Raw genomic sequence first — 15,773 nt, 5'->3', positions numbered from 1 at the left:
CTGTAGATGTTTTAAGTACACAAATCGTTGTTAAGAAATCATTTTATTTCTGTTAAATCAACGAGCATGGCCTTTCGATTAACAGTCAGATGAGCCTTTATTTAGTGCAGGATTTGTCATAATCTGAATAAGTCTCATCCACACTGAACAATACTGTGTTTTTATCATTTTTGATGAGGGGTTTAATCCAATCTGCAACTCTGTAGCTAATGAAATGCCTGGGTTACATACAAGAGGGTAGAATCTGTGGTAATGGATTCAAGGGAGTTTTTACTCAAAAACCAAAAATGTAGTATGGCTTCTTACCTATTTTGAAGGGAAACTGAAAAACAAATGGTGCTCGATCTTGCCAAAGGGAGATGAAGCGAAATCCACAGTAGAATAACCTAAATGCTTTAAAATTTTCAGCATATCAGAAGGATGCAACTAAAATAACAATAGAACCAAAATAAAAATGAATAAACTAAATATAAATGTTGGGAAAAGTGTCTTGGGAACTCTTTATCCTTTAAGTAGAAACCTGTCAGGATACTTTCAGCCACTGTTGCACTAGGGTTCAAAATAGAATGGATAAAGCAGTAGAAATAATCATAGTACAATATTCCATCTGATAAAGAGCAGATGGCTAGAGTGGTCTCTGGTGGGTGCCTGCTCTTCTCTTTTACTATGCAATGTTTACATATAGAAATAACGGTCTTCTCCAAGCCTAATAATGATGATGATCATGATAATAACCCTAATTTATGAAACACCAATTATATGCTGGGCACTGTACTAGCTATATCATATGTATTTTCTCATTTTATCTTTAAAATGATCCTCTGATGAAGGCACACCATCTCCATTTGACAAGGTAAGAACATAAGTTTAGGAGGCTGCAAAAACTCTCCCAGTGTCACACAGCATAAAAAAGAGCATATCTGCAATTCAAACACAGGCCTATCAGACTCTAAAACTGGCGGTCCTTCTTCTAGTCCAGTGGCTCTCAGCCCCAGCTGCACATTAGAATCACCGGGGGCCCTTTCACACCATTTTCAGTGTCCAATCCTCACTCCTTAGAGATTCTGATTTAATTGGTTTGGGGTGGACCCAAGGATAGTATTTTTTAAAAGTTCCCCAGGTAATTATAATGGACAGTAAGTGCTGACAGTCACAGGACCACACCAAATACTACCACCAAAAGTGAGATGAATCGCTGGGAATATGAGTTGAAGGGGGTAAAAATAAACTTTTGTCCACTTATTTCATCCTCCCTACCACCCACCACGTACTTCGTTTTCAGAATACTGCTCTCAATGAAAAAAACTTAACTATTCAGTTTAGATTGAATAGGTAGACTAAAAGATCACAGATAATATTCAATCTAAATCTTGGTCTCCAAAACGAGGATCAGGGTACTAAGCATTAGTTCTTCATTGGCAAACTTCTTCGGGATTTTCTGACACACAATCCTAGGAAACGTTTCTTCTGTATAGGAAAAGCACGGCAGGTAGTGGCTACATATCATTTTTTTTAATCTTGACCTCCAAAGTAGGTCTTACATATGTCTGAATCATCCCTCTGACTTACATGCAAAACAATGAACAAAGGGCTGATGGAGTAAAGGAGAATGACCAAGAGGGTGAGACTAACAGGTGGGCCAGAAGGACAGTGGCAAGTGGCTGGGGACAAGCCAGGACCCCAGAGTTCTAGGAAGAACTGTCTCTGTATCTTCTGTCGAGAGTGTTGTGGTGAACTTTTCTCCTGTTCTAGATAGAGAATAACTTACAATGGAGATGTCAGTTTTAGTGTTTGTTTTATTCTTTTAAAGATGTTATTTATTTATTAGAGAGAGAACGCGCAGCAAGAGAGCACAAGCAGGGGGGGAGGGTTGGAGGGAGAGGAAGAAGCAGGCTCCCTGCTGAGCATGGAGCCCAACGTGGGGTTCAATCCTAGGACCCTGAGATCATGACTTGAGCCGAAGGCAGGCACTTAACCTACTGAGCCACCCAGGCGCCCCTAGTGCCTGTTTTAGAATTTTATTCCTCCCACATATTGGAGGGACTCGGGGTCCTTACCTACCTTGTTTTTTGCTTCCATCGTTTTCTCCTCTCTCGTTCTCCTTTCAACCCAAACGACAAACACACCCTGTACAACGTGTGCATTTTCTAGAATATGAGACACACCCAGGCACATGGAGAAATTGAGAGAGTTCTGAATGCTCAGCGCTTCACCATGGGCCTGGTTCTTTCTTCTACCTGGGTGGTTCACTGTTTGTCAGGTATGTGAAGGAGAAACTCCAAGATGGTGACCTCTCCAACAAACTTCTGACGGTCAGATAGGTGGCAAAAAAGTGACACATCCCAGAAACGTCTGAAAGTATGACTTTGTCTACTGACAGACACAGCTGGGATTTCAGAGACCATGACAACCTTCCCCACCCCCACCCCCACCCACCCACGGGGACTTTATACAGAAGAGGGCCAGATATTTTAGTCATCTGGGCTCAGACTTTATGTAAAATTGTTCAGGAGAAAAGCATGAGCCAGAGATTAGGAATATGACGTTTGGAGACAGAGTCCTATACTTGAACTCAGGTTTTGTAATTTCTCTGCTATGCAGCCTCGAGAAATTTATTTAATCCTCAAAGGCCCATTTTCATCAGTAAAATGGAAATGGAAACATAACATGCTTAAATGGTTTAATGCTTTAATGGGTTAATATGAAGTTTCAAAAAGATACGCTTATAAAACCTTTCGCACAGTCCCTGTTCATTTGTGTGAAACACATTTATTGAAAACCTAATGGAGCCAGGCATGATTGTAGGTGCTTAGGATTTAGCGGTGGATAAAACAGACAAAACTCCCTTCCCTTGCAGGGCTTACACTCTAGTAAAAGGAGACAGCAATAAACAAAGAGATAAAATGTATTGAAGGTTAAATAGAGAGTAAAATATATCCTATGTCTAATACATAGGAAGCTTTCGGTAAATATCATTGATAAAAAATATCCCAATCTGCCAACATACTTGTGAAGTAAAAACGTGAAGTATTTTTCACATAACGCAATTCATTATAGAAGCTTAAGTAATAAATACAGTAGGCATAAAGAAGTATTGCATCACCTGAAATTTTAAAGAAATGATTGAGCCCAAACTCCAAGGTTCAGTAATGTTGAATCAGCTCCTCAACTGACATCATAAAAAGATACCACATGTGCAATCACACTGAAGCTATTCCCCAAAGCTTCTGTAACTCTTTGGATGGAGTCCATGGGGAACCAATCCCTAGATCTAAGAGACTCCACCACCATTTCTGTTTCAGCTACGTACAGATGTGAGCAGCTAACACTGTTGTATTGTTAAATGGTGTTCCTTGCATCCTCTTATAAAGACCTCCTGCATTTCCAAGGCTTTGAAAGCTTTATCTCATCAGTGAGCCTTAACTTGTCTCCATCACCTCAATAAATGGATGAACACTGCACAAAACACTGCCCTAACCTAATCGTTTCCATGACTCTGAAAATTCTTTTTTGTAAGTTCATAGTAAACCATATATTTTCCACTTAAAAATCAAATGTCACTGTTTCCATAAGCACCACTGTGCGAATGTAGCCGATTCCCTATAGAGTCAGAATGATGTTTATGAAAAGAAATGACCCCTAAGAAGCCATGGTTCAAGGCATCATGGAAACACAAGCTAGTCCTATACAAGCAAGCTGGGCACTTTCCTTCTCAGAAGGCCTCTACAGGAAACACTAAATCTGCTGCTGACTTTCAGCAGCTACATCTGGCAGGCTGCAGCACGCATGGCCTTGCTGTTGCTGGCAGCACCGCTCACTTTCCGCCTGGCAGAGCCCCAAGGAGGATGCTAGCAGCCAAGCAGGTTTGAGCTATGAAACTGTGAGTTCATGTTAAACATAGAATTTACATGAAATGAACCGAGTCACGATAAATGGAAAGGATTTATCACCCGGGAAGGGACTTTGTGTCTTAGTCTTATTTTTGTCCAATATTAGCCCACCAAATGTTGATAGCTTGATTCTTTTCCCATTATTTTCCCATTCTACTCCCTCTCCCTCATTTCCACAATATTACACTATCTCAGCTCAACGATTTACCCTCTCGTTTGTTGGGCAGGCCATATCTCTGTATTTTTATCATTAAAACTAATCAGATCTGGGAGAGGTAGCATAAGCATGGTGATGAAATGTGAGCATTTAAAGTCAGAAAGACTTGCACTACTCACCAAGTGTGAGGCTTTGGGCAAGTTATTGAAACTCTCTAAATCTCAATATCCTCATCTATAAAATGGGGATGATGGTATTATTTGTCTCATATCTCTGTTGAGAGGATTATGAGATCATGCACAAAGCATTTAACATACTTCTTGGCACATGGGATGGATTTAAGAGAGTCTGCTTTCTTTTTCAAGGATTCAGTTGTGGATGATTGTAAAGGGATCTCTTTGTGTAGTTCTAAGTATATGAATACATTTGGACATTAGAAACAGTAGGTATATACATGTAATATATATATGTATACATGTATACATACTATATATATATATATATAGCATCTCCTGAACCTAATATATATATTTATCAAACTGAAAGCAGTTTTGAATACCTTTGTGTGTTGCTCACACATTGCATCTGAATCTCTCTTCATCTTCATGAATATGAAATGGTGTTGTGTGTGCAGGTGTGGGTATATACGCATATAGGTGGACCTAACATAGAGTGGATATGATCCCAAATGAGAGAGTCATTTTGTTCTTTTCTTCCAAGAGCCTCTTTGAATTTTTTGACCCTATGTTATTACATAGGGACGATACTTGAAAATTCTCTTTACATCCTACATATCCCTTGACAAGCCCTTCTTTTGTTTTGCTTGTTAATTTCAGGAACAGATTCATCTTTGTGCCCAGTAAACCATCCTTTTATTTGAATCTGTCCACTGGTTATAGCTGGATTTTCAAATAAGGTCCAGGAGCAGTCAGCTGGTTCAGAAACAATCTCTAAGCCAATGGAAGACTGGCTTTAATTATTGTAGATCATTATCAAAGTAGTCAATCACCAGAAATCTATAAAAGTCGTTTGAAATATATGCTCCTGATCCCAAGCACACCTATTTTTTTTTTCCTGGATTGCAGGTTGAACAATTCAATTTAATTAAAAAATATTTATTTAGTACCTGCTTTGTTCAAAAAATATACTCTTTTAGTACTATGAGGATATAATGAAATTTATGGTTACAGAAGTTATGGCTAAAAGAGAGATTATCCTTTTAAATCTGTGTGAATACAAACTACTTCTGACAGACAACTCAAAGTAGATTTAAGAGGGGAAAAGTATTTTACTGAATAACAAAACTTAAAGTATAGAGGTACACTGACCTGATATAGCTGAATCCAGGTACCAAAATAATTATGCCCATTCTTGTCATTTGCACACTCTCTCTCTCTCTCTCTCTCTCTCCCTCCCTCTCTCTCTCTCATTCTCTCTCCAAACCCCTTCTTTCTTTGGGTTGAATTTAGTCTTAAGCAGATTCTCTCCACCCGGTGGGAAAGATAGTCCTTGGCAGTTTTATGCCTTCATGATTATTTCAGCTTATATATTTTGAAAATTGAAAAAGGCTCACTTTCTCCTGGTTTCATAGGATTTACACACACGCAGTGTTCTAACCTTGCTTAGTTTATATGTTCATTCATGGACCAATCACCTTGCATGGGGATATGGAAAACCCTGGAGGCCCTGCAGTAAGGAAGCTGGTGACCATGTAACTGACAGTCCCTCTGGAATAGTAGGGGGAGGGGCAGTTCCCTAATGAAAAGACCCTAATGGGAAGACAAAAAGAGGTTGTTTGTCTCACAATTCTTTTGTTTTATAGATATGAATACTGAATTAAGGCCTAAAGAGAGTAAGTGACTCACCCATGTGTAAAGAGCTGCTGATCATCTAGGAGTAAAATTCAGGCTTATGACTCTTTGCATTACACTGTGTTCTTCCTAACAACAAGAAGAGAACAATACACATGGACTGAGAAGCTGCACAGCAAAGTGGTTAGTGCAGAAGCCAGGCACCCTGGTGTCATCCTGACTCTTACATCTTGCCAGTTCTGTGACCTTAAAAAGATAATTAACCCTTCCATGCCTTAGTTTCCTCAGCTGCAAAATGGGGAGAACAGTGCCTATTTCACTGTGTTATATTAAGGAACAAAAGAGTTAATAAATATAAAGCATTTAAAACTGCTTACAACATAAGTATTATACAAGTCTTAGTTCTCCTTATTATTAAAAACTCACTAAAGGCAAACTACTTTGCATATAGGTTACGCCATGTAATCTTCATAAAAAACTTAATAGCGTAGACATGATCATCCTCACTTGGTAGAAAAAGTGGGTTCCTGAGAGATTAAGCAACTTGCTCAAGATTCTATAGTTAGGTAGGAGCCAGAGTCTGAACTTTCATCTGCCTGACAACAAAGCCTGCATTTTTACTTTCTAAGCGATGTACAAGACAGGTTCAAAGAAAGTGCTATGAGTCTAAGGGAGATAGCAATCACATCCAACTGAAGTGTTAAGAAATAGATATAAAGAGAGAAGCAAGTGTCCCAGCTCCTGGCAGACTGTATTTCAATAATGCAATTTAACAAATATTTACTTGAGCACCTATCCTATCCAAATACAGCAGTAAACATAATTAATGACGGCTAGTTAACTTCAAATGTAAGGAAGAGTAATTGGTCAATTTAGACAAAAGGCTCTAGATGGAGAGATAAAAGCAAAGGAAAGGGATATGGTATAAGAGACGTGATCTGTGATCATGGTCTACTTTGAGTTATAGGATGCTAGAGTGAGAAGTAGAAGTGAAAAGAAGCTGAGAAATAACTAGATACTATAGAAGTAGAGTGAAAAGAAGCTGAGAAATAACTAGATACTATAATACTGTGGAGTTATCTGAAACGAGGTGCTAAAGAGAGACTCCAGTGAAATAAACCCAGAGGATGGTGACTGAGAAAAATGGAAGGAACACAATAATGGCAAAACACACATACACACACATGTGCACGCATGCATGAATGTGTGCACGCACACACACACACACACAGGAAAAATCTCCCTCTACCCTACAAATTAGAGTGATATGAGTTGACCAGTTTATTGAATGATCAGCCTGTTTAGCAAGAAGGAGAAAATTAACATATGTTTTTTTTTGGCAATATTGCAAGCTTTTCCCAAAACAATTCACTTTTGATACTATTTCCATTTCTAGGAAAATATCTTTTCTTAATTTTTTTCATTGTATTCAGTTTTGCTTTTCTCATGGACAAGAGTTTGAACTAGCCTTAAAATATCTGCAATATCTATTTATAATGTTTTTGTCATGAATAAGGTCTTGCCATATATAAAAGTGCAGGAAAAAGTTGACAATTTTAAATGTATTCTCCTATAGATTAAAGGTTGCAACAAATGAAAAAGTAAAAAATAAGGGTTGCTGTCTTGTGACTGTACAGAAGAGAAAACAGATGTTGTCATGGTAAATGAAGATTTTAGCTAAAGTCTATTTCTTAATCCAAAGGTTGAATTTCAGACTATTATGTGCAGTGAAGACACACTAAGGCCACAGAAGAAGACTTTATCCAAGACCAAACTATGTGTGTTTAAAGATGGGAAATATTCAAGGGAGGAGAGATGTGGGGTTGTCCAAGTTGAATTTTTAAATTAACATATTGAGCACTTGTCTTATTTAATCAATAGTCAGTTTTCATATGCTAACAACATAGGTCTAGATATGAGAATGTGATGCATCAGTGAGCTCAGTTTCTCTAAATTTGTGACATTTCATTAAAATATTTAATCCAGAACAATTCTATGCCATTTTGCAAATGAGAAAATCTCAAACTCACAGAGATTAAATCACTCATTTCAGGTCACATAACTGGTAAATGGCAGAGTCTAAACCAAGACCCAGTTTCTCTGACACTGTGCCCCCTGCCCCCATGCAGCTGTCCAATTTTATCAGCAAACACTCATTTTTCACATCAAGTAATTAAATGTTTTTTACATATTTAACATTAATACAAGGTCTGAAAGAAAGATCTAAATAAGTGCTACTCGGAGTAATCTGTCTTTCAACTGTTTATTACCAGCACTCCAGGAATAATCAAGAAAGTCTTGCTACATAAAAAGCATCAGGTGAACTAAACCGTGTACTTAGCAACTTGGCTGATTGACGTTCTTGCTCCAACCCCTTATCTCACCCTGAATTACTAACAAACAGTTCTAGGACCCATATGAGTCCTTCAGCCCCATGTGGAGTGACACTGATGTAGTAAGTTCTCGTAGAGTTAACCTGGAAATTTGGGTACACTAAAGCTTTTGCAATATACGAACAAGAAGAAAAATACCCAAATAACCACTATAAAAGCCACTCCGAAAGGCTGGGTCACAAGGATTGACACTCCCCTAATCAATGAAGTGATTTTTCTTTTTGTGTTGAAGAAGCACACATACTCTCTAGGAATGAGGTTAATCCTGTTTCTCTTCTTCACACATGAGGGCTCATTCCCTACCAGCTTCCCCTTCTCTGCCACTGCCACACACCTTTCATACATGTACACCAGCAGCCAGGGTATCAAGAGAAAAAAGAAGCAATTTTGCCTTAGCCAGGTGTCACCTACAATTTTGAGGTTAGCTTCCAAAAGGAAGTAGGGGAGAAGGTTTCATGCCAAAGAAAAAATTCGGCTTGAGGATTTTATTCTCCCTAGGCTTGAGAAAGTTCCTGTATGATAAACAGAGAAAGTACCAAGGTCACCCAGCCCTATAATTGCCATTGAGCAGAGTAGGTAAAGGAAGCAAAGATGTAGAAGATAAGGAATATTTACAGCTGATTACATCAGAATTTACCCTTTGTCTACCTAATGCCAGGACATTCTATCAGTTCATTTCAAAAACAAAACATGTACAATTTAAACACCTAGTTGAATTCTTCTTTGGAGGGGTCTATAAAAACCCAAGTATATTCTTAAATTATATGTGCTCATGTTTAAAAAATCCTTGGGGATTCTATGAAAACTTTGGATCCATGTAAACCATGGCACATTTTTTCAGGGAATGTTTTAGGAATTCCTAAAAAGTCCATTTTGATATAACGTAAAATCGAAAATGTCTTCCCCCCTAATGACGCAGAAAGTTCTATTCAATTATTGCCCAGTTGCCATTCATATATTACTAAGACAAGTTCTGAAGATTAAATCTTACTTCACTTGGAACAGATACTTTTACAAGCTAATAGAAAAGGCCACAAAATTTGGGGGCCCCGATCACAGAAGAAACAGGAACAACACCTAGGGAAGGGATGGTGGGTAAGGCCACCTCTGTTTGTCATAAATTAACATAGATGGCTGAATTTGAACTACAATCAAACTGCTAATACATCACTGACCAAAAATTACTTCTAAGGGATAATCTCACAATTTAAAGATTTGCTTTATATAGCAATTTATTTAGAACTATTAATTATTAGATCGAAAATCAGTGAAACCTGTACAAAATCTTACTTATCTTTGTTCTGATATCAGGATTAATTTCTAAAAGATCTATTTATAATATTTTGATCAAGAATGAAGATTTAGTAATAAAATGATATTATTTCCTTTGCCAACATTTCAAAGTTCAATACGTATAAGTTCTGGTATTATTCACAATAGAAAAAGAAAAGTGGAGTGTAGTTGAGTGAATTATGGTAATACACTTGATGGCATATTATAAAGGTATAGGATTATATTTATGCTTAATTAAGGAAGAACTGTGAAAAAAATTACAAATAATGTTAATTTAAAAAGATACTAACATATATGTACTACATTAAAACATCATGAATGCTAAATGTTTATGTAAGGTTGATGAGATTTTGGTTATTTTTTTATTTTCCTTTTGACATGTAGTTTATAAGTAATTATAATGGGTGATATAAATTGATATAAATCAAAAAAATGATATAAAAAAGATAATACATATTATCTTAACAAATGAATTAATTAACAAAATTGACTTAAATATATTTTAACCTAACATACTTTCTCAATAAAATGGAATAGCAATTGGAAAATAAATGTGTCTGGCTTAAGTACATTTTCTAATGAAGCTGTGTTATATTTAAATTTAGTGGCCATTTTATGGCCAACACCAGCATACAAAGTTTCTATGAATAAAGGAAGATGAGCACTTTTTAATAATAGTGTTCCAGTTCTAGAATAATGTTTAAATTATTCCACTGAAAATAGCATATTCTCTATTCAGCCTTCACTCTGCCAAAACACACAAGCTGAATAATAAAAGCCCCACCCAAACTGTCCCACAGTTAATAGATATACTTTAAATTTACCTATTGAGGACCACAAAAATCAACAATTTTTACATCTCTCTATGTAGCCTCAGTCTATTTTCCTAGGCATGCTTGTTAAACTGGAAAAGAGCAAGCAGAGCTACCAAATATTCATTCCAGAAAACAAAGCTCATGAAGAGTGTAATTATTTTGTTCTTTCTTTAAATCTCCTTGCCAAGAATCCAAACTGGATTAAGTATTCAACACCAAGAGATTAAAGATGTATATCCCTGTAGCTACCACTGCACACATCTCCACATAATCACTAGGATTAACTTTCCAAGGAAGTAGATCAAAGCTTTATTTCCTGTGGTTATCCGATAATAAAAGCCAAAGCTAAATCAAACTCTCATCACTTTTGCATCTATCCTTAAGCTACTGGTTCAAGAATAACCAGAATATGCAAAAGATAAGGTCTGTGAGAAGAAAACAAACTATCACTGTTGCAAATTTAACAGTGATAACGCTAGACAGACAACAAAAAATAAACAGAAAATCATTTGAAAGTTTTCAAAGCATAATAATAGTACTAACAACAATAATGCATAAACAATGAGTCTGACAAAAGGTAGAGGGACGTGAAATGATATCATAATATATACTAATATAAACCACAAAAAATCAGCCCAGCTATTGTATATCAATTCTTGGCAATAAATTATGGTGAACCTTTGCAATCAGTATCTAACTTTGCAGAAAGTTTGTTGGAAACTAGATGATGTGGTGTTTTTAGTTCCAGCCCAAGTTAAGAAAATTGGCCGGTGAACTGAATAACTTGGATATTATGCAAGTACAAATCAATTGACTTATTGTACTCATTAGTAAAAACCTTGAATATCTTTAAATATATATATTTTTATTTTATATATATTTTATTTCAAAATATTTTATATATCTTATGTACAAATATATATATTATATAACCAAGCTCTGGAGTAGAGGTTTACTTTGACTAAATCTGTATTTATACTCCTGGGTTCCACCTCTGCCCTGGTACTTGAGAGAAATCCACAGAGAATTCAAAGGGGAAGAATCTGGCCTTTTGTCATTAATATTGCTGTATGTCTACCAGAAAAATTGGAGCTTTCTGCTGTTAAGCACATCATAAACATTAATCCACATTTGATGAATCAGCCTTCTGTTACAGATTAAGGAATAGATTTATTTTTCCATTGTTTCAATTCCCTTTCTCGAAACGCTTTTATCAGCAACATTTGTGAGCAGGAACAAAAATATACCAATATTGAAGAGACAGAAATATTCCAGGAAGAATCTCCTAAGGAGACCATTGTTTCCTCTGGGTATATTTAGAGACTCTGAATCTTCAAAAGATTTATCTTTTGCATAGACTAAACATTCTAACTTTGTAAAAAGAAATGACTTGTGCTTTCCAAAATCCCCTTTAAAGCCTGGAAACATTAGGACCAATATTTATGAAATTATGAGATCTTGTGAAACAAGAGGAAAATTCTTCAAACTTTGGCTACATTTTTATCTGAATCTAATTAAAAGACGGTGAAAAACTATCAACACAAACCCATTTTGGATGAAAAATATTGTTTTTATAGTAATGTTATTGTAATGGTCCTTTATAAGCTTGTAATGATACTTTTCACTAATGCTTTTGATGTCCAGAACAGTTATTCACTCAATCACATCTTTTCTGCAATACAGTAATTATATAGTTTTTATTTATCTTATACTTCCAAATGTCCTATTTGCTAATGTTTAAATTTCTCTCATATTAATCAGCCTATTATTTTAAGCAATTTAAAGTGTACAAAAATTAATATTACTAGAGAAAAGTAATACATTTCTCTTTTTCTGGAGGTATATTAACTCTTTCATGCTAATGAGGAACATACAAAAGTTTATTTCTCTCATAAACTTTGTAAGATAAAAATGTGATCTGTGTATCTCAGAAAATAATTTTACATTGCCATAAACTGTAACTGCCAGTCTGGGGACAACGCAAAGAGAAATTCAATTATTTGCAACATCACTAAACTCTTGTAACAAAAAAATACATCATCAGTCTGTGGTTCATGGTTTCTCAAATTATAACTTAACAAATGAATGTACTTTCTCAGGTTTCTACGTGGTGATCCACACTCTGCCACGTCACGGAGAATAACATGGCCTCTGGGCAGCATCTCATTCACTAGGAAGTTTAACCACATGATCATGAAATCATAAAGTTGATCTCTGAGGAAAGCAAATCATTCAATTTCTCAGTACATAGAAAAGAAAGGAAGCATTTGGCTTCTCTCTAGGATTTGATCTATGTCTTATTTCTCTGCCTACTGCCTTGAGGTAGCAACTTGCTGGAAAATAGAAGCTTAAAAAAAAGTAATCATACAGAACTAGGTCAATGTGCTAAAGGAATAGGAAACAAAAATGATGCTGGAATTTCTGACTTCCTGTGGGGGGCGCAGGGGATGTGCAGTAAAAAGGCACAAAAAGGCACAAAAGTCTCCAGACATATCTTTTATGTTAGCAATTCACACCCTGCACTTCCTGGCCGCCTCCAGCCAATAATTCTCTACCCTCCTTAAAGGGTGGATTATATGGAGAAAACAGCAAATCCAGAAAACATGTCTCCCAAGAAAAAAGTCTTCTAATCTCTGTGATCATGTCTGTAACAATGAACAGTTGAATCATTTTAATCTCGTGAAGGACAGATTTCCATTACCGGACAAACCAACACCAGCAGCATCAACAGTGACAGCTCCCAGCACTGTGTGCTTACTCTCTCCCAGGCACCGGGATCCGCTTCTCTCCATAATCTCATTCCATCGTTCAACAACCCAACAGTGCAAATTGTGTCATTTCTCTTTATACCTGCATAGCCAGAGACTTTGTATAGTTAGACAACTTTCCAGTATTGCAGCTGATATTTTGGGAAGGCCATTGAACCCAATGATAGCATACTTTTGTCACTGAGCATGCTGTTTCTTCAAGGAGGCACTGTTAAATCCATTAAACATATGGGACAAAAGAAAAATGATTACTTGTAGATTTTGTCATTAGCATCTGTTGTGTCTTCAGATTTAAAAAACTGCATGCATATACATACACAACACACACACACACTCACTCAATTTTGTGTACTAACTTTTGTTTAATTACTTCTCATTGTGCCTTTTGGATAGGTACTCTCAGAATCAGTATAATTCCCCCATGTGTTTTAAAAGAACATTTTATTTGTGATAGATATTTTTATGTTAGTCAAAGAAATGCTTCCAAGTCACTATTTTCACATTGCCTTTTCCCATTTTCCAAATCAGCTCACCTTTGTGTACACCCTTATAACCGTGTCATTAGCTATAATAATGATTGATCTAGCCTCCTTGCAGCCTTTAGCCATCTGTGCAAGCAAAACTTTCAACCCAGACATTTTAAGCATTAAGCATATACTGGAGCTCTGTTCAATAGATCTTTCATAAATCCCCAGCCCCCAGCCCCAGAGAGTACGAACAGTCAGGTCATGAGCAGGAAGTAATGGAGACAAGGCAGTTTCTGAGCTGAAACTCAGACTCAAAGCTGGTTTATTGTTGTCATGACTACAAGTTCCACATGCCTAAAGTCACTGATTTCTGAAAAGAATGATGCAGTGTCTAGCCTTACAGCTGGACATATAAACCAAATTAGTCTGCCATGCCTCTACCTGCTTTGTGGTTATTAGTGAAAAGAGCAATATATCACACAATCAGTCATGCAGCAGTTAAGCACACACTGCTTTCTCAGATCTGTAACTCATTTTTTTTGGTTCCCCAGAATAATAGCTTGAAAACTGGGAGGAGGGGAGGCAAGAGTCAAAATAATTTTGATAGATATTTTAAATTTTTGAATGAAAGATAAACCAGAAAGCACTTTATAGTGTTTTTGCTTACCAACACTACCCTAGTTTTAAATTACACAAATAGAAAGTGGGTTTCACAAATTCTCTGTAAAAGAGCTCAAAACTTCATTGATTTGCAAAAAAAAAAAAAAAAAAAAAATTTGAATGAAGAGGTGTTTCAGGAAGGAGAAGCCTGGCTTCCCCGCTCCAGATGTGAAATGAGAGCCTTGAATGCTGAATTCTACTCCTTGCTCTCCAAGTGATTAATTGGATGACCTAGAGGAAGTAATTTAACCCAGCCGTGTAAAAAGAAAATATGCACTTATGCAGTAGAACAGGGTGTCTAAGTTGGTTCCACACCTGCACCACTGACATCACTGCTTCCTCAAAAAAGCTATTAAGAAACCCTCTGTTGCTCATACCCTTCCCCTCAGTCTCTCCTCACTTGTTTCTACCGCCTGCTTTAAACTCTTCAAGTCTTATCACTCCCATAAATAATTTAGACCCCTGTCTCCTTCCTCCGCTTGGTTCTATTATACTCTGTCTACTGAAAGAAAGCTCAAAACTATGAAGTAGGTCCACTCTGCGTTGGCATCTCTCTCCCTAACCCAACCAAACCCAAGAAGGGCTCCCTTTCCAGGCACCTGGTATTTTCATGCTGACCACACAGCTGTTTGGGGTTTCACTCCCTAATATCCAACTTGCCCTCTCTAAGCAGGCATCTGTGGTCTAAAACTTCCCTACATGTTCTCTCCTTCCTCCTATCAATGGTCAGTTTTTATCATTTCTCCCTAATTCACATGGTTTGTGTAACTCATTCTCCCTAAAAGGAAATGAGTGAGGGATGCTACTTCCCCCTTTATTTATATATCTCCTGCACTTTGGGTAGAAACCATTACTGTAATGAGCAAAGGCAGCAAGACCAGAAGCAGAGTTGCTCCTTAGGCAGGGTCACATGAAATTCGGGGAAAGTGAGTGACAGTTGCCCATATCACAGTGTAATCCCTATTGATAATGAATTTCATATGTTAACTTGTTACCCTCTCCAGATAATACATTCCCACTTTAAAAGGACAATGAAGTTTATCCTAAAGGAATGAGTCTAATGATAGAAATTTTCAGGTACTGTGCCAGCCAGTAGGAGAGATGGTTTTGAGCCTGGGGTGTCACTTAGGAAGTCAAATTGGGTCAGGTCTGGAAGTTCTGGAATCCAGGTGTGGCAGAATTATCTGCAACCAAGAAGCATGCAGAATAAAAGACAATTAAAAGCACTGTGCAATGGCATGAATTCAGCTAAAATATGAGTCAAAACATATCTTCTGGTAGAATCCATAAAGTGTCTAATATGTTAGTTACCTGTTCTTCAGCTGGTGGTCACAGCACAAAACACTAAATCTTTTGAGGATCCCTGTATACTCTTTATCGTATTAGTATTCAGGTATTTTATTAGAATTGTTTTCATATTAAAAAAAAAGCTTTTCATTAAAATGCACAATGACCCATCTGATTTAGATGTGTGTTATTTTCTTTTTCCCAAGTACTAAGAAACAAGTCCAAATTAAAC

This window comes from Eumetopias jubatus, unplaced genomic scaffold (assembly GCF_037043125.1).
Source record: "Eumetopias jubatus isolate StellerSeaLion01/CBP00866 unplaced genomic scaffold, mEumJub1_p1.0 scaffold_8, whole genome shotgun sequence".
NCBI lineage: Eukaryota > Metazoa > Chordata > Mammalia > Carnivora > Otariidae > Eumetopias > Eumetopias jubatus.
Note: the sequence above shows the minus strand (reverse complement) of the source record.